At 43.8% G+C, this 22,945-nt stretch overlaps 1 protein-coding gene across 2 annotated transcripts in view; it reads left to right on the top strand.

Moving 5' to 3' along the window:
* Positions 1-22,945, top strand: part of SCHIP1 (schwannomin interacting protein 1) — a 126,153-nt gene that overhangs the window by 49,576 nt on the left and 53,632 nt on the right. The gene's annotated exons all lie outside the window — the stretch shown is intronic.

Genomic DNA, 22,945 nt, shown 5'->3' with positions numbered 1-22,945 from the left:
CCTGGGGCGCCTGGGTGGCTCAGTGGATTGAGCCTCTGCCTTCGGCTCAGGTCGTGATCTCAGGGTCCTGGGATCGAGTCCCACATCGGGCTCTCTGCTCGGTAGGGAACCTGCTTCCTCCTCTCTTTCTCTCTGCTTGCCTCTCTGCCTACTTGTGATCTCTGTCTGTCAAATAAATAAAATCTTAAAAATAAAATAAAATAAAAATAAAACCACCCCACTTTCTCTGCTCTTCTGAGGAAAACAAAACAAAACAAACAACAACAACAACAAAAACAGAAAAAAAGCTCACAAAACCACAACCTCTAAAAGTAAATCACTTTGCTTTTTCTGTTTGACTCTCACTTTCATGTCCTTACCACCCAGGGGCTTCAGTGAAGAAAACATTTCCTCACCCCTGAACTGCTTCCTAAGGAAATGGTTATTTGCACAGCAGAAATATCTTTACTTATCTAAGAAATTTACAGGGACTGGAAAATATCCTTCCGATGAAGCTCTGATTTCAGGCAGGCACTCAATCCGGAGTCTGTCTCCCACTCTTCATCCTGCAGGCCAGTGACCTAAAGGAGGCCACCAGAAGGCTGAGCTGGTACCTGGGGCTCTCCCACAGATTGGCCCCCCACATACTTTTCTCCTCCTGTGATGAGGATGAGGCCTGGGCCTCAGGTGGGAATGAGCCTGCTGCCTGGTATTCCCAGCTCAGGTCATTAGGTCCTGGGAGCCATCTCTCCCTGGGCCAGCTGATCTTGGCTGGGATGAGCCAGCTATTTCAAGGTTTGAATGAAAACTCTACTAATTACCAGGGTCACCTGGCAACCTGGAGAATTCTGCTGTTGGCCATTTCCAGCTCTCCAACCGGACTCCAGGTGGACATTCTGTGAAGAGACTTCTGTAGCTCCGGAAGGGTGGCCCTAGGGTTAATTCTATAGTTTAAAGTGATTTTTTTTCTTGGAAGAAGAGAGCAGAACCAGTTCTAAAATCAATGTGTTTTTCTTTCCCCCAGTGCATCTACCTTAATCAGAATAAGTATTGGGAACTTCTGCCACTTAAATCAGACATCAAGACTCAACACTTGAAATTATGATTTTTCCTATGAGAGGAAATGAGTAAAATTTCTAAAAATTACAATTGTAGACAAGCTTAAAAATATATATATATTTTTCAAGTATATATATTTCAAATGAATTTATCAAATATTCAAATGAGTTTCAAATGAGTTTATCAGTATGGAATATTTAAAAACCTTTCGCTTTCATTCTGCCTGAAATTAAGTGCATTTTACCCTAAAGGGGTAGAGGTAGTTACTAGAACAAAGTAACTGAAACCTGAGGAAAAGTAAGAAAGAAAATATATGCCTCTCTTTGATCATTCACTCCTCAAACGTTTATTGAAGTGACTGCTATAATTAATTTTCTAGATGCTGGGGACAGCTTGTAAACAAAACAAAGTCCCTGCTATTCTAAGCTGAAATGATAGCAGGAGTTAAACAATAAACAAACAAGAACATTGGTGGTATTTTAAATGTGGCAAGTGCTACAGAGAAAAACAAAGCAGAGGTAGGGGGTAGGGCATGTGGGGGTGGGAGGAAGCATCAAGTAAGAATTACAAATTTAGACAGGGTGGTCAGGGAAGACCTCAGTGCTGAGGCAACCTCTGAGGAAATATGTAGACAAGTATGGTAGCAAGTCATAGGCTATCTGGGTAAGAGATTTCCAAGCAGAAGCAGAGAGTGCAAAGGCCCTGAGGTAAGAAAATACTGAGCTTGACCAAGGATTGTCAAGAGGGCTGTGTGGCGGGAACCAGAGAGGGGAAGAGCAGTCCTGTGGGTGCCAGGAAGCTGATGATAGAAATCTCTGTGAGCTTTTAGCAGGGCTCTGGCTTCTACTGGCTTCTAATAAGATGAAGACTATGAGAAGGCTTTGAGCAAACCTGAGAAATAATTTAATTGTTACGGAAGGAACCTGGATTGGATTGCCTGATGGAAAAACAAAGTGGCACTCAGACACCTTGGAGGATAGGAGGTTTATTCAACACCAGCGGGCTCAGAGAGGAGTGATCTCCCAAGGTCTGAGCCCCAAGCACAAATAAAGGGGGTACACACTTTTACTTCCGTATCTGTGCCACTCTTACCCCTGCGGCCAGAGGGGCAGGAGAGAAAACCCAGAATGGCCCTGGGGCCGGGACTGGGATTCCCCTGCTGGATACCTCGGCCACCTTAGAACACAGGTTTTCTTTATCATCCCCGCTTTGATGCCCTCCAAACACCTAGTTTAGAGGGCATCACCTTCATTTTCTAAGGGGCGATAATGAGTAAGGAGCAACTGGAACCGGCTCTTGGCAATTTGCGCAGTGATAAACCTGGCAAGGACATTAAGAATACAAGGACCAAATGCCACTGTGAGGAGGAGCCAGAGGAGGGGGCCGATGAGGGGGGCCGAACCAGGGGAACCATCGTGAGAGGGAATCCCACTAAGTCGTCTGCTGACGTGCCTCCCACCGGTGATTTACTCCATCCTGTGACTGGATCAGAGTTTCTTGGATCACCCCCGACTCATTAGCATAAAGAAACATTCCTCCTGTAAGAAGAGTCAGAGTCCCCCTTGTGCAGCTGTTGAGCAGGTTGAGACCATGCTTATTTTGTAGGACCACTGAGGCCAACGAATTGAGTTGGCGCTGCAGGGCTAGGGTTGACTGAGTGAGGGCAGAAAAATCCGCCATATGTTGTTGAGTTAGCCCCTGGTACTGAACCTGTAACATCCTGAAGCAAGCCAGTGACACCAAGGGCAGCTCCTGACGCAGCCAGCAGGCCCACGACAAGATGAATGGCCGCGGGGGAGTGTCGGGGGCAGCCAAGAGGTTTCCATATAAGTGGAGCATCGCTCCCAGGAGGACTGAAGGATTGGGCAAGAGACTGACAGGCGTGCATGATTGATTGTGTGGGGTGTCTGTCCCCCACCGGCTGGGTCGGGTGAGCTAAAGGCAGTGAGGAGGAACAACACACCAGGTAGCAAAAGACCAGGACTGACTGGGGGTCAGGAAAACCATAGTGAAATGCGCTTAGGAGGAGATGGCAGAGGGCCCATAAAGGTGGGGTCCACAACCTTAGAGGAAGCCATGTGGCTACCCCGAGAGCAGATAAAACCTGTGGGCAGGTAAGCGTAGTAATACACCCTAAGGTCACTCAATAAGCAACAACAATGGCAAGTCTCTGGGGGAAAGTCCAGCCAGAAGGGGCAACAGTGTAGAGTCTGACTCCTAGGATGAGGATATCACACTGATGAGAGCTAGGGACCAAGGGGAGCAGGTGTCTATCAGTCAATGGGGTCTTGTTGAAGGCGAAACCAGAGCAGGTCTATAGGGTTTGGCTGGATTTTCCACTGGGGCTACCCCTCATCCGGGTGATGGGCTTTGTTCACTCTGGAGTGGTGGACCCACTGGGTGACACCAGAAACCTTAAGGGCAGTAGGGGTGGTTAGAACAACAGTGTGAGACCCTGTCCACTGTGGTTTGACGGGGTTCCTTTTTCAATATTTGATCCAGACTGAGTCACCTGCCTGGAAGGAGTACACCTGGGACCCTAGGAAGATTGGGGCTCTCTCAGTGGTATACCTTTGTCATTTATTTAGGATGGCCCCAGGCCCCAATTTTTTTATTTCCAACCTGATGTAAGTTTCCTGGAAGGCTCCCCAGGCACGGGGGAGGCTGTCTATACACTAATGCCGAAGGGGAGAAACCTACCATCCCAGGTGTGCAGCGGGCATGCAGGAGGGCTAGGGGTAGCAGATCTGGCTGTGGGAGGTTAGTCTCCTGACAGAACTTTGCTAAGGTTCCCTTGAGAGTATAATTCATCCACTCTACTTTCCTTGAGCTTTGGGGCCTATAGGCAATGTGGAGTCTCCTGGTGATGTTGAGAGACTTGGTCAAGACCTGTACAATGTCGGCTATGAATGCAGGCCCATTGTCACTGTGGATTGTTAATGGCAGGCCAAACCAGGGTACGGTCTCCCGCAAGATGACTTTGTTTTGTCCTGGTCCGGAAGTCTTCAACCCATCCGGAGTAGATGCATGTTCTTACTAGGAGATATCTGAACGCCCTGCTCAGCTGTGTGTGTGTGAAATCTATTTCTGGATCTTCGAAAGAGGTTACTCCCATCGGGACACCTGGCGGGGGCCGCGGCGCAGATCGAGCATTAGTTTTAGCACATATTATGCATTGCTCACTCGTTGCTCGGCATAGTGCTGGCAGCTGGCTGATGTGGCAGTGCTTCTGGAAGAGGGCCTCCAGTGCGGTATTTTTCTGGATGGGTGAGTTGGTAGTGTTTCTTGACTAGATGTCCTGTTGCTGTTGGAACGAAGGCGTGCCCATCTGGCATCTCCCACCATCCCTTTACAGTTGGGGTGGCCCCCTCAGCCATGGCCCATTTTTTCCTCTTAGTGTAACTGGGCAAAGGGACTTTTTCCAGGGTTGTTAGGAGCATGGTGAGGGAAGGGGCTCTGTCCATGTCCTTTCTAGCCAGGATCTTGACAGCATCATCTGCTGGATGATTTCCCCACACTATGGGGTTGTCTCCTTTCTGGGGTCCCTTACAGTAGCAGGATTGCTACTTTTCTTGGAAGCCAGATGGCTTCAAGGAGTTTTAATATTTTTTCCTTGTTTTTGATAGCTTTTCCTGCAGCATTTAGGAGGCCCGTCTTCTTGCAGATGGCCTCATGTGTATGCACAGCAGCAAAGGCGTACTGAGAGTCAGTGTGGACGTTGACTCACTTGCCTTCACTGAGGGTGAGGGCTCGGACTAAGCCATGTACTTCAACCCATTGTGCTGACCAGCTAGTTGGTAATGCCTTAGCCTCCAGGACTTTAGTGGTTGTGGTGACTATATGACCCACTTTCCAGAGGGTAACTGCTGCTGTCGCGGAACAGAGTGAGCTCTGGAATTTTTATGGCTTGAACCCGTAGATCTGGATGCTCGAGTAGACTTTTTCAGTTACTTTGAAGCAGTCATGGTCTAGTTCCCCCTCTTCTATGGGGAAAAAGGTTGCTGGGTTTAATGTATTTACCGTTTCAAGGGTTATCCGCAGATTGGCACAGAGGAACCCTTGGTATTATGCTAGCCGAGAGCTGGAAAGGAAGCAGTGCCCTGTGTGTTCATGAGGGTCGCAACTGCATGAGGGACCTTGATATTAAGTTTTTGTCGCAGGGTGAGCTTGTCTGCCTCGTTGAGTAGTACTGTGGCTGCTAGTACCCTGAGGCACGGTGGCCATCCTGCTGCTGCAAAGTCCAGTTTTTTGACAGATATGCGACTGGCCGTTGCCAGCGCCTGACAGTCTGGGTGAGTACCCGGAGCACTATCTTTTTTTAATGTAGGGGCCTGATTTGGGGCTAGTTCAGGTGGGATGTCTTCAGCCCATACAGAAGAGAGGGCGAGCCTGAACTCTGGCAGGCTGCTTGGTTGGCCCTGGGCGCAGAATAGCCTCTATTTTTCTTCCCTTGGTGTGGTAATTGCTAGTATTAGAGACCTATCTCTTTTTGCCTTGGGTTCAGTCGGAGGCTGGTGTGCCCCGTGGGCTCAAAATTTATTTGAGCCCTAAGCTTGGAGAGTATGTCTCAACCCAGGAGGGGAATGGGGCAATCAGGTAGATAAAGAAATTCGTGTTGGACCCTGACCCCATAGTGATGTTCCCAGGTATGGTGGCATAGAGACAGACAAAGGGTGGGTGCCCCTCCACAAGAGACACCAGTCAGATGCCCGCCTGTCCACCCTCCGGGAGAAGACTTGGGTACCTCTTAGCTGTAGCAAGTCCATATAAACCCGAGAATGGCGCTCCAAAGAGCTAGCCATAGACCATATGAGATCACAACGGAATAGGTTGGGGCCACTGGATTGGTCGGCCACCTAGAACACAGATTTTCCTAATCATAATCAGATTATCTTTTATAGGTATTCTGGTTATTTTGTTACATATTTACCCAAGTAAGGCAGTTTGGAAGGACAGAAGCAGAAAGTCTGGATAGAAGACCTTTGCAGTAATCCAGGTGAGAGATGATGGTGGTCCAGAATAGAATGGTGGCAGTGGAGGTGGTGAGAAGTGGGCAGATTATGGATATATTTGAAGGTTCAGCCAAGGAAAATTTGCTGGTTGGCTATAGGGTGTGAGAGGCAGGGAAGAGTCAAGGATGATCCCCAGATTTTAGGCCTGATCACCTGAAAGCTTGGAACTGTCATTTATTGAATCAGGGAAGACTGTGGGTAAAGAGTTTGTAGGAGTCAGGTGTTGGAAAGGTGGGGGTTCATTTTAAACACAATAAATATATCTATTAAACATGCAAGTGGAAATGGTGAGTTTGCAGTCAGATGAAGGAATCTGTGCTAAGAGATCAGTCCAAGCTAGAGGTATAAGTTTTGGAGTCACCAGCCAAGAGACTGGATGACATTTCCAACACAGTGAGTTCCAGATAGAGGACAAACCCAAGGACTGAGCCTTGGGTATTCTGGTGTAGCAGTGTCCAGTATAACTTTCTGTGATGGAAGTGTTCCCCATGTGCTCCATCCAGTATGACAGCCTCTAGACACAAATGACTACTGAGCACTTAAAATAGGACTCGTGCAACTAAGGAACTGAATTTTTATTTTTTTGAAACTTTAGTTTAAATAGCCACACATACCTTGTGGCTACCATACTGGACTCCGGTAGCTCAAAGTGGAAGAAGTAGGAAGGGATCGGCAGAGGATAGGTTTTAACGCAGGAAAAGAGCCAGAAGAGAATGTTGTCTCAGAAACCAACTATAGAAGAGTTGAATGGTGCTCATAGATCTAGTATGAGGAAGACTGGGAATTGACCTTGGGATTTAGGAAGGTGTAGCCATTTCAGTAGCATGGGGGAGACAAGACTGACTGGAGGGTGTTCAAAAGAGAATAAAGGCCCGAGGGAAATGCAGACAGTAAGTCTGGACGACTCTTTCGGGAAACATTGTGGTTGTCTAGGAGAGTGTGAGAGTGAATGGACTGGGGAAATAAAGAGGACACCAGGCAGTGCCAAGGGCGCAGTTGGGGTAAGCAGTCATGAATTTAAAGTGAGTGCGGTTGTGTATTTTTCTCCCGCCACATTTATTAGCTTGAAAAGAGGCACAGAGTAGCAAAGAGCTAAATTTAACCACAGTTGGGATGTAACTAATTGAGTATGAAGTTGGTTGTGATGAGGGCCCATGGAATCTAAGGTGTGTAGGAGAGAAGGGGGGGCATTATGGGACTGAGGATGGGCAGTGTATGGGGCGCAGGGCCTGCTGCAGTTGAAGAATCATTGGAATTAGAATACTAGAGAGAGTTGGCTGGAATGAGAAAACGAGATTGTTGGAGAATAAGAGGATTGAGATCAAAATTGTGGAGGTCATGACATTGTTGTTGATGGCAAGGTCAGGATAGGACCATGGGAGTCAGTGTCACCGAGACAGAATGGAAGAGGAAGGAAGTCAAGGAACTTACAGGCCAAGATGTTGGCAGGATATCTAGCTAACATGGAAATCTTCAAAAATTAGAACTCATGTCAGAGTGACTCTTCAAGGTACAAAGCAGGTAAGCTGGGAGGAGGTGACCGCAGCTAGGAGGGCTGTTCAGGGGTGGGTTCAGGAGTCTCATGGTAGAAGAGTCAGAATGGGGTGTTAGGGAGGCGCAATGGTGGTGGGAAGCAAGAGAGAAGTAAGGAAGACACTTACCCATCCTACAGGTCCTTGGCAAGAGGGAGGTGGGAGAGAAAATAACCACCCTTGAAAGAGCTGTAGGGGAGACAGAGCCTTCAGGCTCCTGTGAGAGCCAGACAGTGAAGGGGATGTTCCGAGAAGGGGATCCCCTGGAAGGTCTGTGGAGGACTGAGGGGCAGGGGTCTGAGGTCTTCTATGGGTCTTATATGGTGCCATATAAGAAGGCACTTAGGTGGATGAGCATTGACCTGGGAGTTGAGGGGGCATAACTAAGAGAGGACAGACTCTATGGTAAGGCTGCCTGGTCTCCAGGACAAATAATGGAGGGGAGCCTGCTGGTGTTGAAGGCAAAGGAAGAGTTCTGGGGTGTTTGAGCTAATAGCAATGGGGGTGAGTGGTCTTAAGCAGAGGATGGGGGTCAGGAAAGAAATCCCATCCAGAATTCCCCAAGACCCCCAGGTGTCCCGTGTCTGCATCCCTTAACCTGCTCTTTCTAAACTCAAAGCAATTAAGCTTAAACTCATCATTGGCCTCAGTTAGTTTCTGTGGTTCTAGTGCAGAATCAGTCCTATGCTAGAGCAAGAGAGATCAGTGACTGTGCAGCTAACACAAGAAGGACATGTGTTAGGTCCTTCCTAAGGGTCGTTTTCCTCCTCTCCCCCTTAGCAACTTCTTCAGTTTCATCTCCTGAGCTCCTCCCTACAAAAGGAAGTTACGTCTTTCTATTGGTGTTCACATGCTAAAAGTCACAGATACCTTTTTCTTCCGAAAACAAGAACTGATGTAATTCTCAAACGACATTATTGTAGGTCTGATTCCCTTCTCTTCGCCACCTGCTCAGGACGAGCATCATGGCACGTAACCTCTACAGTCACACAGGGCTCTTGGTTTCACGCTCTGCCGTTGCCATCCTGCAATTCTTTTTTTTTTCCAAAGATTTTATTTATTTATTTGACAGACAGAGATAGCAGGCAGGCAGAGAGGCAGCCAGAGAGAGAGGAGGGGAAGCAGGCTCCCTGCTGAGCAGAGAGCCCGATATGGGGTTCGATCCCACGACCCTGGGACCATGACCTGGGCTGAAGGCAGAGGCTTTAACCCACTGAGCCACCCAGGTGCCCCCTGCCATCCTGCAATTCTTAATTTTTGAACAAAGAGTTCCCATTTTTGTTTTGCACAGGGCCCTGCAAAGTATGTAGCTGGCGCTGTTCTTATTCCAGCCCCACTCCAAAAAAGCAAATAACAGATAAAACTTGACCCTGATGGGATCAGGTCATTTGATTTATTATCCCATCAACATGTCAACATTTTGGTGATGAAGGGGATTTTGAAAATAATGAAAAGCACCTTAACCATATCATTTGTAAATAAAGTAATTGAGTTCATCTAAAACCTATGAACTCCCAGTTTTTAATCTTCTTTTTCAACCTGAGGAACTAGCGTCACTTTCAGAAGCATTCTTCATTTATTGCCATTACCTCCGTGTATTAATAAGTTGAACATCTGAAAGTTATTCTTAACTCCCAGTGAAGCATGACTGAATTATTATCATTCATGCCAAAGAGAAGATTGAATCCTTCCTTGAGCGTTTTTCACACCTGCAAGTAGGACCTCTCCGCTTGTCTTTACAGAAGTCATCCACTTCCTCTGGTGTACATTCGAGAACAGTAGCCTTGGGTAAGAAAGAGGCAGAGCAGGACCAGGAAGCAGAGCAGACGGAATCATCATTTACCAGGGGGCGCATGGCAGACCTGCCTCTTTGCGCTCACTGTCTGAGGAAAGCAGACCCTTCCACAGATTAAACCATTGAACCCGGATTATAGTGACTAGTGTTAAATGAAGAGTCCATATGGGCTTTCTGGATTATGCACCCTTGACCCAGATTCAAGATAAATTTGTCACCAAGACCAGGCAAGCAGGAACCTATAATACTGACAAGGTAATAGTTCTTTAACTGCGGAAATCAGAGTCAGTGATAATTCTGTGATACACAGTAGCAAGTATTTCCTACAGAGAGGGAGCGTTTGGATTAGAGAGACTCAAGCCACATCCAACATTTCTTTTTTTTTTTAATATTTTATTTATTTGACAGAGAGAAATCACAACTAGGCAGAGAGGCAGGCAGAGAGAGAGGAGGAAGCAGGCTCCCCGCGGAGCAGAGAGCCCGATGCGGGGCTTGATCCCAGGACCCTGGAATCATGACCTGAGCCGAAGGCAGAGGCTTTAACCCACTGAGCCACCCAAGCACCCCCCAACATTTCTTTTTTAAACATTAGAACCATTTCTGGAAAGCCGCAGCCTAAATTGTAGCTTTTTGCTTGCTTTTTTGCTGTCATTTTGTTTGTTTTCTTCTAAGAAAGTGAGCATGCTAAAAAATATGCTTTTTGCATTTTTCCCTCCAGCCTAAACCCCGAGTGGGCACATTTTAAAGCCCTGTAGGGGCGCCTGGGTGGCTCGGTCGGTTAAGTGTCTGCCTTTGGCTTAGGTTAGGATCCCAGGGTCCTGGGATCAAGCCCCACATCAGATTCCCAGCTCAACAGGGAGCCTGCTTCTTCCTCTCTCTCTGCCTCTCCCCTCATTGTGGTTCTCTCTCGAACTCTCACTCTCAAATAAATAAATGTTTTTTAAAAAAATTTTAGAAGGTGTCAGTCTTTCACAAACTCAGTTCACCCTCCTACTGGTCATTTGGCATCCCATTGTCTTGAGCTGGAACACTGGCATTCCTTAAATATGAGGATTTTTACTTTGTACTCTTATCCATATCCTTTTTTGGGGTGCACGAGTTAACAATATCAAATTATTTGCTATTTTGCCAGGCTGTCCTATGGAGTCAAGAATCCATTATACAAGGTAGCCAATTGAGAAGGGAAAACCCATCAGGCCATTTTTTTTTCTCCTTACTGATTTTGAATTAAATCACAGGCTTAGTGGATTCAGCTTAGTGCCTGTTAACCTTATATGGGGAGCTGTAAACGATTATTTGCCCTCAGGTTCAGCTGGCCCAGTCAGTCCTCCCCTGAGACACATCAGCCAGGTGGGGGGCCCCATGGAGCCTGCCAAAGCTGTAATTCACAGTGAGAAGGGAAATGCTGCCAAAAGGCCTCACCAGGTTGAGCTCGCAAGCTGGCAGTCAGCCATTAGCTGTCCAGGTGAGGCCTCGCTGTCTGGAGATGACAAGTTGGGCATTTGACCAGCTTTCCTGCCATAGTGAACTGAGCTAATACCAGCTGGGGGAAGGCATGCTTTCTGCCGTGAAGCCCAACGCCCTGACGTAAGAGAACTTCGAGAATGTCATGCATTCATTCAAATATTTGTTGAAGACCTACTATATATGCCTGGCGCTGTGCTATATACTAGGTATATAATGGTAGGCTTTGAAGGTATGGGCCTGCTTTCATATGGACCATACAGCCTGGTGGAGCAAACCAACATTACAAAACCCACAAATTATCTGATAGTTACAAATTGTGGTAAGAGCTAAACATAATGTGCCGACTAAATTTGAGGCAGGACTTTATTTAGATCTGAGGCTAGGCAAAGGCCCCCAGTCTTCAGCAGGAGAAGTTACTTAGGCAAAGAGGGAGGCATGGTCAGGTTGAGAAATACCATATGCTAAGGCTCGGGCTCATGGCGATCTTGGCTTTTCTAGGAAACCAGTCCACCCAGAGTGAAGGGAGCAAGACTGTGCTTGGTGCAGAGAAGTCCAGAGTGCAGATCAGGACCTGGAGCAGCAGGGAGAGGGAATTAATTATTGCATGCTGAATGTTTCATCCTAATGTGGTGCTGGGAAAGCACCAGGAGTTTTAGACCAAGATGTGATATAATCCGATTTATGTTTTTAGAAGTACTTTTCATTCACGAAGGGGAAGGCTGCGAGCACTTAATTTTTTATAACAACTTGGGGACTAAATTAAAAAGCGTGCAACTATCAAAACTATCAAATAGGACAACCGGGGTGTGTGTGCACGAGGCTTAATTTCTTTTAAAAGGATGCGTGGAAATGTGTGCTGTTTTAAACGCAGGTCAGAGCTCTGATCACCTGACTTGTAGCAACAGCTCTGCAGAAGAGATTGCTTCGTTCCTTTGGAACATGAATTGGATTTTTAAAACCTTTGAACAGGGACGCCTGGTGGCTCAATGGGTTAAGCCTCTACCTTCGGCTCAAGTCGTGATCTCAGGGTCCTGGGATCGAGTCCCACATCAGACTCTCTCCTCGGCAGGGAGCCTGCTTCCCCTCTCTCTCTGCCTGCCTCTCTGCCTACTTGTGATCTCTGTCTGTCAAATAAATAAATAAAATCTTTAAAAAAAAACCTCTGAACAAAACACGGGTAGCTCAAACCATCAGTGTAAGTGTCCACTGCCATCTGTAGAGCAGATGCCTGCCTTTTTAGCTGGATGCTATTCTCAGGGAAGCCAGAGGCCATGCGAGAGAGAGGAAGCACTGGTGTCTGGTCAGAACGGATTGTATTTCTTTTCCTAGGGTGTTTTTTCTTCTTTTGCTCTGCTTGACTGTTAAAAATGAAAACAAGCCAACTCCATGGTCTCAGATGAAGGGAGAGTTGAGTATCAGAGGGAGGTGGGTAGGGATTCTGCCACACCTTGGACCTCAAAAAGAACTGCGAATTCCTATCTTGACTTTCTCAATAAACAATGAAAACACCAGGGACTTATAAGTGAACATTTTGTTGGTCTAACCAATATTTCTGAAAGAGGCTCTCTCTGCTATTCCCAGAGGAAAACTGGTTTAAGTTAGGGAGTTTTGGAAGAGTTAAGATTAATGTTAACTTTACCTTTCCTGCTTATGAGTAATCCGTGGTGGATTTGAACCCTCGTCACCGAGAATCAGTCAACTCACTGTCCAGTGTTTGGAGGAGCATAACTTCCTAACCAGTACCTTTATCCTGGGAAAGAATTTATTCCTAAAAGATGAGAAACTTTCTTAATTCAATAGCTTTGAGATTCAGTAGGTGTATGAAATCATTAAATGACATGCTAGCATCTTTATTACACTTCAGAAAAACTTTTTGGACCAATGTTTGCTTTCCTACCCTATAGCAAATAAAATCATTCCAACACCCCCTTTTGAAAAGTGACTATTAGAAAGATTGTAAATTCCAGATTATTGCTGCACTGGCCCCAGAAAAGCTAGATAGAGAATATACCCGAGGAAGCTCTTAAGCACTAAGTCCCATTATAACTAATAGCATCTCTGCATTACTCTGGTATTGGGGGGAGGGGCCGGGAACAATAAGATCTAAGTACCACTAAAGAATTTTAATAGTTCCTTGGAGATTACATTAATAGAGTTTAATCATAAATTATGCCTCTTTCCTGTGTTCAGTGACACACTAAGAAAATATGTCAGTTGATGAGCAGTTTCCAGAAGAGATATACTATATAAATTTGTTTCTTTTTTTCATCATTACTTTGTTTTGTTCTTTGAAATAAATCTCTTAAAAATGGTGGCTAATTTTCATAATAAGCTAAAATGTCACCAAAACTGATGATCTAGTGTGTGTAGCTTTTGAAATATTTTTTTCCACAATGTAAAAAGGAAAAAAAATCAGTGCCTTTATCTTTATGACATTTGTATAAGAAGACCTTGAACTGAAATCCAATAGTTTTTTGCTGACACGCCCAATGCTAATACCTACCATGGTATTCATTTTATTGTTGTTGCTCATTTGGAAACCTCAGGATATAAAATAAACTTAATTTTAAATGATAGCTATTTGACAGCCTGAAAGTAGGAGTGGGGATAGTGGGTGCAGGAAGATGACAGTTTGAGTCCAAACGTTTCATGTAGATTAGAAAGTGGAAGCTCCTATTTTTTTTTAAGTTTTATTTATTTATTTTTGAGAAAGAACACGTGAGAGTATGGAGAGGGGCAGAGGGTGAAGGTGAGAGAGAGAATCTCAACCAGACTCCCCGATGAGTGCAGAGCCCGACTGGAGGCTTGATCCCAGGACCCAGAGATCATGACCTAAGCCAAAGTCAAGAGTTGGCCGCTTAACTAACTGAGACACCCAGGCATCCCAGAAAGTGGAGACTCTTAGATATGAAGCTATTGCCCACGTGAATTTGCCAGCAAGAAGCACAGTCTGTGACTCCTGGTCCAAGGCTCCATCAAGTCTAGAACTATCAAAGATAGCCTAGATGGGAACTGTGGATGTATTAGCATTAGTGGCACTTTAAACTTTCCTTAATGTAACTGGAGACTTACGTATTTTTGTTTACAATTGGTATTTAAAAATATGGAAAGATTGGGGCGCCTGGGTGGCTCAATGGGTTAAAGCCTCTGCCTTTGGCTCAGGTCATGATCCCAGGGTCCTGGGATCGAGCCCCACATCTGGCTCTCTGCTCAGCAAGGAGCCTGCTTCCCCCTCTCTCTGCCTGCATCTCTGCCTACTTGTGATCTCTCTCCCTGTCAAATAAATAAATAAAAACTTTTTTTTTTAAATGGAAAGATCAATAAAACGATGAAGCACACTTCACATGATTTTTGTTTTCTAGTGCTAGTCACAATTGGAAGTGGTTTAGAAACACAGTTGTCCACTAGAGGTCACCTTTCTTCAAGATGAGGGTCAGTCCCCTTCCCTAATGCTCTGTTATCCTAATTTTAAATCAAGCACCACCACCTTGAAGAAATAAACAGCCTTTTCTGTCATGGGGATTCCATGTGGTGCTTTAGCTACTCATACTTGAATTGGTAGGTAAAGCTGTCTGGGCTACTGAAAAACCTGAAGGGATGCAGGGGGATTGTTCCCTCTGCTTCCCCTACACACACACACACACACACACACACACACACACACACACACACGTACTTTGTGCTAGTTCTAGCTTGACTCCTCTTGACAGACCAACTTATTTTTATTTTTGTTTTAACTTGTGTTAGCCCTGGCAGGTTTATACTACCTTTCACTTTCCTGCCACTGCTCTCTGTGACTCCAAAGGCTGGGAAATACAGATGAAAAGAAGGGATCCTTAAAAACTGACATGAATTTGGGATGAAACCATGTAGACTTCACCCAAATTTATCTGAGTCAGTTACTACTTTCTACAGCATGTGAATTTCAGTCAGCATTGGCCAGAAAATACTATGGGGAGAGGACTAGGACTGGGTCCAATAAACAAGCACTTTGGCAGATTCTATTGAAATATAAACCATCACATTATTCTAGAAGGAGAGGGAGACTGCCTGCTGTAGTGCTGCCTGACGCATCAGGTTTCAAACTGTGTCTGTAGAAACCCAGGGTTGCGGGAGATATTTTTGGAGGCTCACTTGCACTTGTTCTAGGAGCTGCTAAACACCTCATCCCCAGTCCCCCTCCAAAATCAAACTGGTAATTAAAGAGATGTGAAAATAATTCTGAATACATATACAAATGAGATTGTCTATGTGATCTTGGGATTTGGGAGACGAGTGGTCCCGAGAAGCTTTGGTAAGAAGAATATAACATTTCAGGCCAAATGTAGTGATTCATTCCCTCGTATTTATGTGAAGTATTTTGCCCCACCCCCTTTTGTGACATCAGCATATTCATTTATCTCTCCCGGCAAAGTAGTCTTTTACAGTCCTTAAAACTGAACCTGTAAATGTGTCATTGCCCATGTAGGTGGTACCCCAGGACTGGTCTTACTGAAAAGTCATGCCTGTGCATGTCCAAGAAGGAAGAATTATCTGAGGTGCCCACTGGGCGCAGCGCGGTTCTGTGCCAGGCAAGGGCACGTTCCCTCATCAAGCCTGACAGGTAGATTGCGCAGTGCCGAGTGAAAGCCCCATACCTCTGATGAGCAGGTCTGGTTCTAGAGCGATGACCTGTTGGAAGTTCGGGCACTGTGTGTTTTCTTATCTGTTCCTTATGACAAATGTGAGCAGGTGCTCTGTATTGTTAGTAAGTCACTCTGGAAATAAATTTCTTATTACTTTGCTTTCAAGCTTCTAGATATGTTCAATGAAGACGATCAGAGATTGCAACATAAGTTATTTAAAAGGCCTGCTACCATTTCCAACTACTTATCTATGTGAAACCAGATTCTCTTGATGTGATGCAATCACACAATCAAACAAACTAAATAAATGTAAAAATACAGTGGGACTAAAACTTTCACTGACATCTGTAAGTTCTAGTTTCAAATATTTGTGTTCAATAAAACAGCCTCATGTTCTCAATAAAGGATATAATTGGTAAATATTTGAACTAAATTTGAACTAAAAATTTTATGTTGCTCTAAAAACACTTATTTTGCATATCAGTTTTCATTTTAAAAAATAGATCTAATACTTCAAAAAAGAAAAGAAAACGTGACAACCATTGATTCACACTAATTATTTGCTCAGGAAACTAATTTTTAATGCCTGGAATAAAGGTAACCAGGGTCAGAATAGTCCAAAACTTCTGAGTAAATTCGTTTACAGTGGTTTGTGAGACTCTCAGATAAGTTTCTTATTTATAGTTCAAGGATAAAAAAATTATAACCTATCTCATTTTTATACTTCTCTCACTTCCATTTCTGGGCCTGAGAGCATGCGGGAATATTCTGATACCAAGCATTCTCTCTGTCATGTGAGTGACACAAGGTGAGAAATGACCTTGAAGTGACTCGGGTAAGAAATGACCTTGATGCAACAGGAACCTCCAAGTCCATTATAGGCCCTCTATCCCAGAAGTCACAGACCAAATTAACATGTTCAAATCACAGTTCATTGAATCAACTTAAAATGCGTATCAAAAAGGGGACACACTGACATACATAGAATACGGCACAGGACCACACTAAATCTTGGGTTATATGATATTTCTATATCTAGTCTTTCTGCTACAGCTACCTTCCCTGTTGATGATAAGGCTGTGAACCAGGGTTGAAGTTTGAGAAGGGAGGCCAAATTAGACAGAGGTGCCTGCCAGTGACATGCAGCTTGGCTTATCAGAGACACAGGGACAAGTCTCTCTGTCTTTCCCTGTAGCTCGCCCCCTCTCCTGCTGAGCAGTTCTGGATTGTATTTGCATTTCTTGGGCACATAGGGCCAGAATGGATGTCACCAGTGGACAGTCAGTGTACAATCTAATGAATATCAAATGCCTCAGATAATTTAGAGTGTTGTGAATATTAGGTGCTTCTTTATGCTTTTCATTCCTTTCTATGTCCTGGACACAAATGCTTGATGCATGTCTAACACATGCAGGTTATTTACTGATACATATGGTGAATGCTGCCTCTGTCTACCTGGTTACTCATTGTCTCAACCTAAACATCTTATGCAGTTTCACTTATGTCTGACAAACTACTACATATTCATCATCTCATCTTCACACCTCATAAGTTTCATTCATTCCATTTGTTTTTCTTATTCTTCTGTAGCGTTAACTGAATATTCTCAGGTAATACAGCAACACCCTCTACAAAATCTCTTGGAAAAGCTTTCCACCATATTGGTCCAGACTTTCTGCTCCCATCCTAGCCCTCCCTGCCCTTCAGGTCTTAACCACCTGCTGCTCCTTTAAGGGCCCGAGGATACTCCCCACCTGTGCTCCGGCATTTTTCTCCACCATGACCACCATGACCTCCTCCGTACTCAGCACTGCTTCATAACTTTGCTCATCATATCTTCAGGTCCACAGCTGAATGAAGACCCATCACGTGCTTCTGGTCTAACTCCAGAACCTGGCCCTTTTGGTTATTTTCTCCCATTGTCTTCAATTTTCCCTTCTCACTAGCTCCTTCCCTGCTGAACGCATATATGTTTGGGTCTCTCCTATCTTAACAATCAGCCACAACCACAGCCCCTCTGATTCCACTATACACTCCAGCCTACCACCCTAATGCTCTAATTAATCAACAGAAGTGCTTGCAAACTGCTTTCTACTCAGTCCTTCAGCTTCTCAACCATTTAGGACCTGGCTTCCACCCTAACACACTACTACTGAGATTATTCTCTAAGAGGAAGGGAGGACTTCCTAACAGTCAGAACTAATGGCTCTTGTTGTGTTTACCTTCCACCCTACTAGTCTTGTCTGCTTCCCTGCAGAAAACTATTTGAAGCAATCTAGCTCTGCCAGTACCCCATCATCCCCTCACTACATTGGTTTTCATTTTGCTCTCACCCTGTTAACCACATTCCCTTTGCTTCCTCTTGCCCTCTAAATGCAGGTTTCACCCAAGACTAATATTAATTTCCTATTGCGGCTATAAAAATTTACCCCAACTTAGTGACTTAGGTCAATACAAACAATTATCTTATAGTTCTGGAGGTCAGAAATTCATAAGGAGTCTTACTGGACTAATATCAACATGTCAGCAGGGCTGTGCTCCTTCCGGAGGCTCTAGGGGAGAATCCATTTCCTTGCCTTTCCTCTTCTAGAGGCCTCCAATCCTCCTTGGTTTGTGAGCTCTTCCTGTATCCCCAAAGCCAACAACACAGGGCCAGACCTTTCTCCCACTACCATCTCTGTTCCTTCCCCTTTGGCCTCCTCCTTTTACCTTAAGGACCCTTGTGATGACATTGGGCCCATCTAGATAACCAGGATAATCTCCCATCTCAAGATCAGCTGATGAGCAACCTTAGTTCCCCTTTCCTAGGTGGGGATTAGGACGTGAATACTTTAGGAAGTCATTATTGTGCTTACCACAGGGATGTCTTTATTTCTTACTAGTTCTTTCTCTACAGTCTTTCCCTTCATCTAATTTTCTACAACTCCAACTATTCTTTCCCTGAAAAAAAAAAAACCGCCCAAATTCTATCTGTTGACCTGACTTGTCTCCTGAGCCCCAGTTGCCTCCTGCACCTTCAACTTAGAACTTTATGGGAAAAAATAAAAGAATTCATTACTGCAACCCAATCCTCCAGAATCAGTTCCTCCCCTGACTTCCCTGTGCCTTTGCGTAGCACCAGCTTCACTCCAGCAGTGCTCTCAAAGCCTCGTGACTCCTTGTCTTATTCACTCACAAGTCCGATCACTGGCTGGATCCATCAGTACATTTTTTCACGGTGTCTCATGCAGTGCGTCCCTCAGTGTTTTCCTTTCCATCCCCTCTATCGTCTCCATCATTCAGGTCTCTCTTTGTTCTTGACCTGTTGCATTGCCTTTAATTAGGGGGGGGGGGGGGGAATCCATTTCTGTTCCTCTCCTGAGCACCGAAAAGCTGTTTTACATGTTATTCTCATTTCATCTGGTAAGCAATCCAATAAACAAGGAATTAACATACTCAATTGATAGAAGAGGAAACTGAGTCCCACGATAAATGAGGTGATGTGCTGAAGGTCGTGGTCATTTATACATTCAGTTAAAAATATTTATTGAGAGCCCATTATATGCCAGCACTATTTCAGATGTTGGGGATATTAGCACTGAATAAACCAACTAAGATCCAAGTTCTAAGTAAACTTATGTGAATCTAGACATAGAAAAGATAGGTATGCACGAAGTGAACAACCAAATGAACATGATTATTGCAGTTTCCTGGTGTCCCCTAGCTAAGAGTTCTCTTCGTCTCCAGAATTCCTAGTGAGCAGACAAAATCTCTTTGAAGGCACAAATCATTCATTCATCATTATATACCGTCATTTGTATACTGCTTTATTTGTCTCACCAAACTCCTTGAAGACGGAAACACTTCTTCACATGGCACATAATAGGAATCTGTTTGAACTACAAGGCTGTAAGAATCGAGGGAAATGTCAAGGACGGTACTTTGTGAACTCTAAAGCCATTTTCTAAGGTTTGTTGTCTCGGTGACACCGACTGTGTTCTTTGGTAGGTCCTTCAAGGACCTAGTTGCCCTAATGTGGCCAGGATTGATTTTTCCCATAATTCCTTGTCTTCCATGGCCCTGAAAGAAGCACAGCTGAAAGTGCCAAAAAATGTCTACCAGCATTTCCAAAACTCCTAAGGAAAAGTCTAAAAGTTTAAGACAATGCTTAAGACAATGACTTCCTTGCTCATCTTCCCCACCCCCTAACTTCATTGTTTCCTAAAATTTCATTATGAACATTTTCAAACTGGATGGTTCTTTGGTGAATACCCACGTACGCCCCATCCAGACTCTACAGTTAAACTTTTACTAAACTTGCTTTGTCACAACTTTCCATCAAACTTTCTCTATCTGTCCCTCAGTTCATCTCATTTATTGATGCATTTCAGACGCTTACATATCATTGGCTATAGTTCAGAATTTGTTCACCAGATCCTTTTTATTCTTTGCAGGTAAATTTTGCATACGGTACAAAATGTATTACCCAATGAGTTTTGGCAAATGTACACACCTGTGTAAGCCAAGTCCTTATCAGATCACAAAGCTTGTATCAGAAGGTGCCCCGTGTTCCCTCCGAGTTGGTCCCTAACCCAAATAATTCACTTTAAAACTGTATGCTCACATGACTTGTAGATAATGACTTTTTGTCACTACATTCACTACTGCAAAAATCTTCATTCTATTGCTATTAACTGCCACAATTGAAAAAAATACTTTTCTGGGTTTACAGACACCATAGTTTGCTCAGTCCCAGAAAAACAGCTCAATCAAGAAATACTCTAAATTTTCTTCCTTTTAAGCATAACTTTGATTCAGATTTAGGTAGAAACATACTGCGACCTCGTACTTTATGACAGATTTTGATTTCGAGGCCAGCCTACACTGGCTCAGTCAAAGGGGTTTATTTCTCCAAATCTAGTGAGCCTTCATTTAACATTGTTTACTAAGAACACATTCACTAGATATGAACCTAGAAAATCTGGAGGTTTTTTTTTTTTTTTCCCTTATTTTGATGCCTTGTTGTTGATGTTCGAGGAGAGGAGGATTTATATTCTTGGGCATTTCACAACTTTCTTAGGCCTCAGTTTCCAGATCTGGAAAATCACAGTCTATCTCTTAAAGTCCTATCTATATCTGAAACCCAGTACTTTTTATGGGCAGGAAAGTTACATAGACCTAAGAAGAAAAAAGAATCTCTACGCTACATAGACCATACTTACACAGTTTGCCAATATTTTTTGGTCCAAAAATAACAAATGTTACCTTAGTTTGGTAAGTTATTCTAGCTTAAATGTTCTTGGAACAGCTGGTTTCTGTTTAAAGTTTTTTGTACTAGCAAATCATAATTTAAATTGTAACACAGAGTCCTTTCCAGTGAATGACTATAAAGGGAAGCTTGCTTGATATATTACCTTTTTTTTTTTTTAATCTTGTTTATACTGCTTGAGAGGGTTTTTTGACAGGGTTTGGGATACAATTGTCAGAAATCTGTTCTCCCCAGAGCCACCTCTGAGTCACTTCCACTATTTATGGAACAGCAACTGTGAAGAGTGGGATCATGTTTAGACCTTTTTTTTTTTTTTAAGCAACACATGATAAATGTTTTTAGGAGCTTATGTAATCCATCCCAGAGCCTTTAGTTTTCAGAAGAGAACAGAGTCCAGGAAGCAGCTTTTTAGGCCTTTAGATCTTGAAAGCATGTTCCTGAGTCTTTAGGTCACAGATTGTCAAAGTAGTAACTTGAGTCAAGTTTTAACAGCCTTTGAAGTTAAAGCTGTTCTGTCTTGGAGAGCTGGGGTATGCCTTCTCTATTAGGTATAGGATTTTCATTTCATCTTATTTGCCACCTTGCAAAAGGAACTTTTCTTAGGGCCTACTTTTCTTTACATGTCCTTATGATTCCAGAACCTTCATCTAGCGGGTTGTAGAGCAAGCCCCACCTGGAAATCTCTGTGTCTGTCCTGTGTGGACGACTCAATAGAGGAGGATGGAGTTTGGGATGAGGATGTATTGAATAGTGTTTCCTTTCCCCGTCCTCTTTTCTTCATCCTGCTTTTACGAAGACTCATGATGTAGCTCAGATTTCTGCTTCGTTCATCAAGCTTTCATTGTGCAACCTGACAACGAATAGGGCTAAAGAGTCGTGTGGTCCCACAGTCTGTCTTTCTCCTGTATTCCACAAAGAAGGGCTGTGAGCTTCTGCAGGTTAGATCTCCAGAGTACTTTTCATTGGGAGCAGGTGGACCCGGTGAACCCGGTGAACCAGGTGCCGAAATCCAAACCTATGAGATCATCCAGCGGCCTTACCTTCCACTTCTTCACTCCCCTAACCGGGAAGCTCTCCACGCATAAGGAAGCTCTCCACACATGTAAGTGTGTCCCTGGAGTGGAACTCAGGTAGCAAATTTCTCTCCTGTTTGAATCTCAAATGGTAAAAATGAAGAATATTTCTAAAAATAGGTTTTTCTCTTTCCAAGCAACAGAGGTGTTCTTGCAGAATTATAAATACATCACCGTATACTCCTAACACAAATTCCCACCATTCCTTAAGATAGGGCTTGATGCAAAAACTTGGCAAACATGTTGATTTCATTCCTCAGGGATAAAGTACTTGTTTTTCTCTGGCAGTAGCATAATGAAAACTGTGTGGTTAATAGTGAGAGTTTTTGAGGAGGTGGATAGCTAGATAGGTACAAATTAATTAATAATTTCTCTATTGAATTTTTTTTAATTTGGTGGTTTAAATTCAGTCAGGTCTTTATTATCATTTATGTGCTCAGGCCATTTTATTAAGAAACAACAAAACAAATTGCCTATAGCAACTGAGTAATATAGAAAAGGAAATTTTATTTTATTGTGTTTATTTTCTTAATTTGGTGTCATTCATTAGCTAGCTTCAAGAATTTACAGAGCTGGTTGTTTCTTTCTATATATCCTAAAATCCCAGAATGACCCTGTGAAGCATTTCAGAAATTGTTTCCCTTTATCCCCCCAGAAACAGATATTTTCCTTGAGTACTATCTGCAAGTCCCGAATTCTTTCCATTGCAGACTCTTAGGTAGAATGGACTTTCTCTAAGAGAGTATGTCCTGTATTAGGGTGTCTATATATTCAAGTCCTGGCATTGGATTTTATGTATATACATAACCTTACTTTCAAAAAAAAGAAACCTGTTTAGTTTCATTTTCATGAAATGAATGACTTACACTGACTTTCATACCTGAATAAGCTCCCTCCCTTAAAAAAACGTTAGGAATAATTATTTCATCCGATTTCTGTGGGACTTCAAAGGCAGCTAAAAGCCAAAAAGAAGTGGGGAATCAAAATAACATCCTCTTAAGGAGCGAAGACCCTCCCTTTAGTTATGAAGTTGACAAACACTCCAAACACTCAACACGGGAAACGTCCCTTCAGTGTCCATATTCAGAATGGATTGCCTCCCCTTTCGCATGTCAGAAGTTCTGAAACGATCCTTGAGGCCTCTTTTTCTCAAGC

The sequence above is a fragment of the Meles meles genome, chromosome 4 (genome assembly GCF_922984935.1).
Source record: "Meles meles chromosome 4, mMelMel3.1 paternal haplotype, whole genome shotgun sequence".
Classification (NCBI taxonomy): Eukaryota; Metazoa; Chordata; class Mammalia; order Carnivora; family Mustelidae; genus Meles; species Meles meles.
The sequence above is the reverse complement of the archived record's forward strand: the minus strand, read 5'-3'. Positions and strand labels throughout refer to the sequence as shown.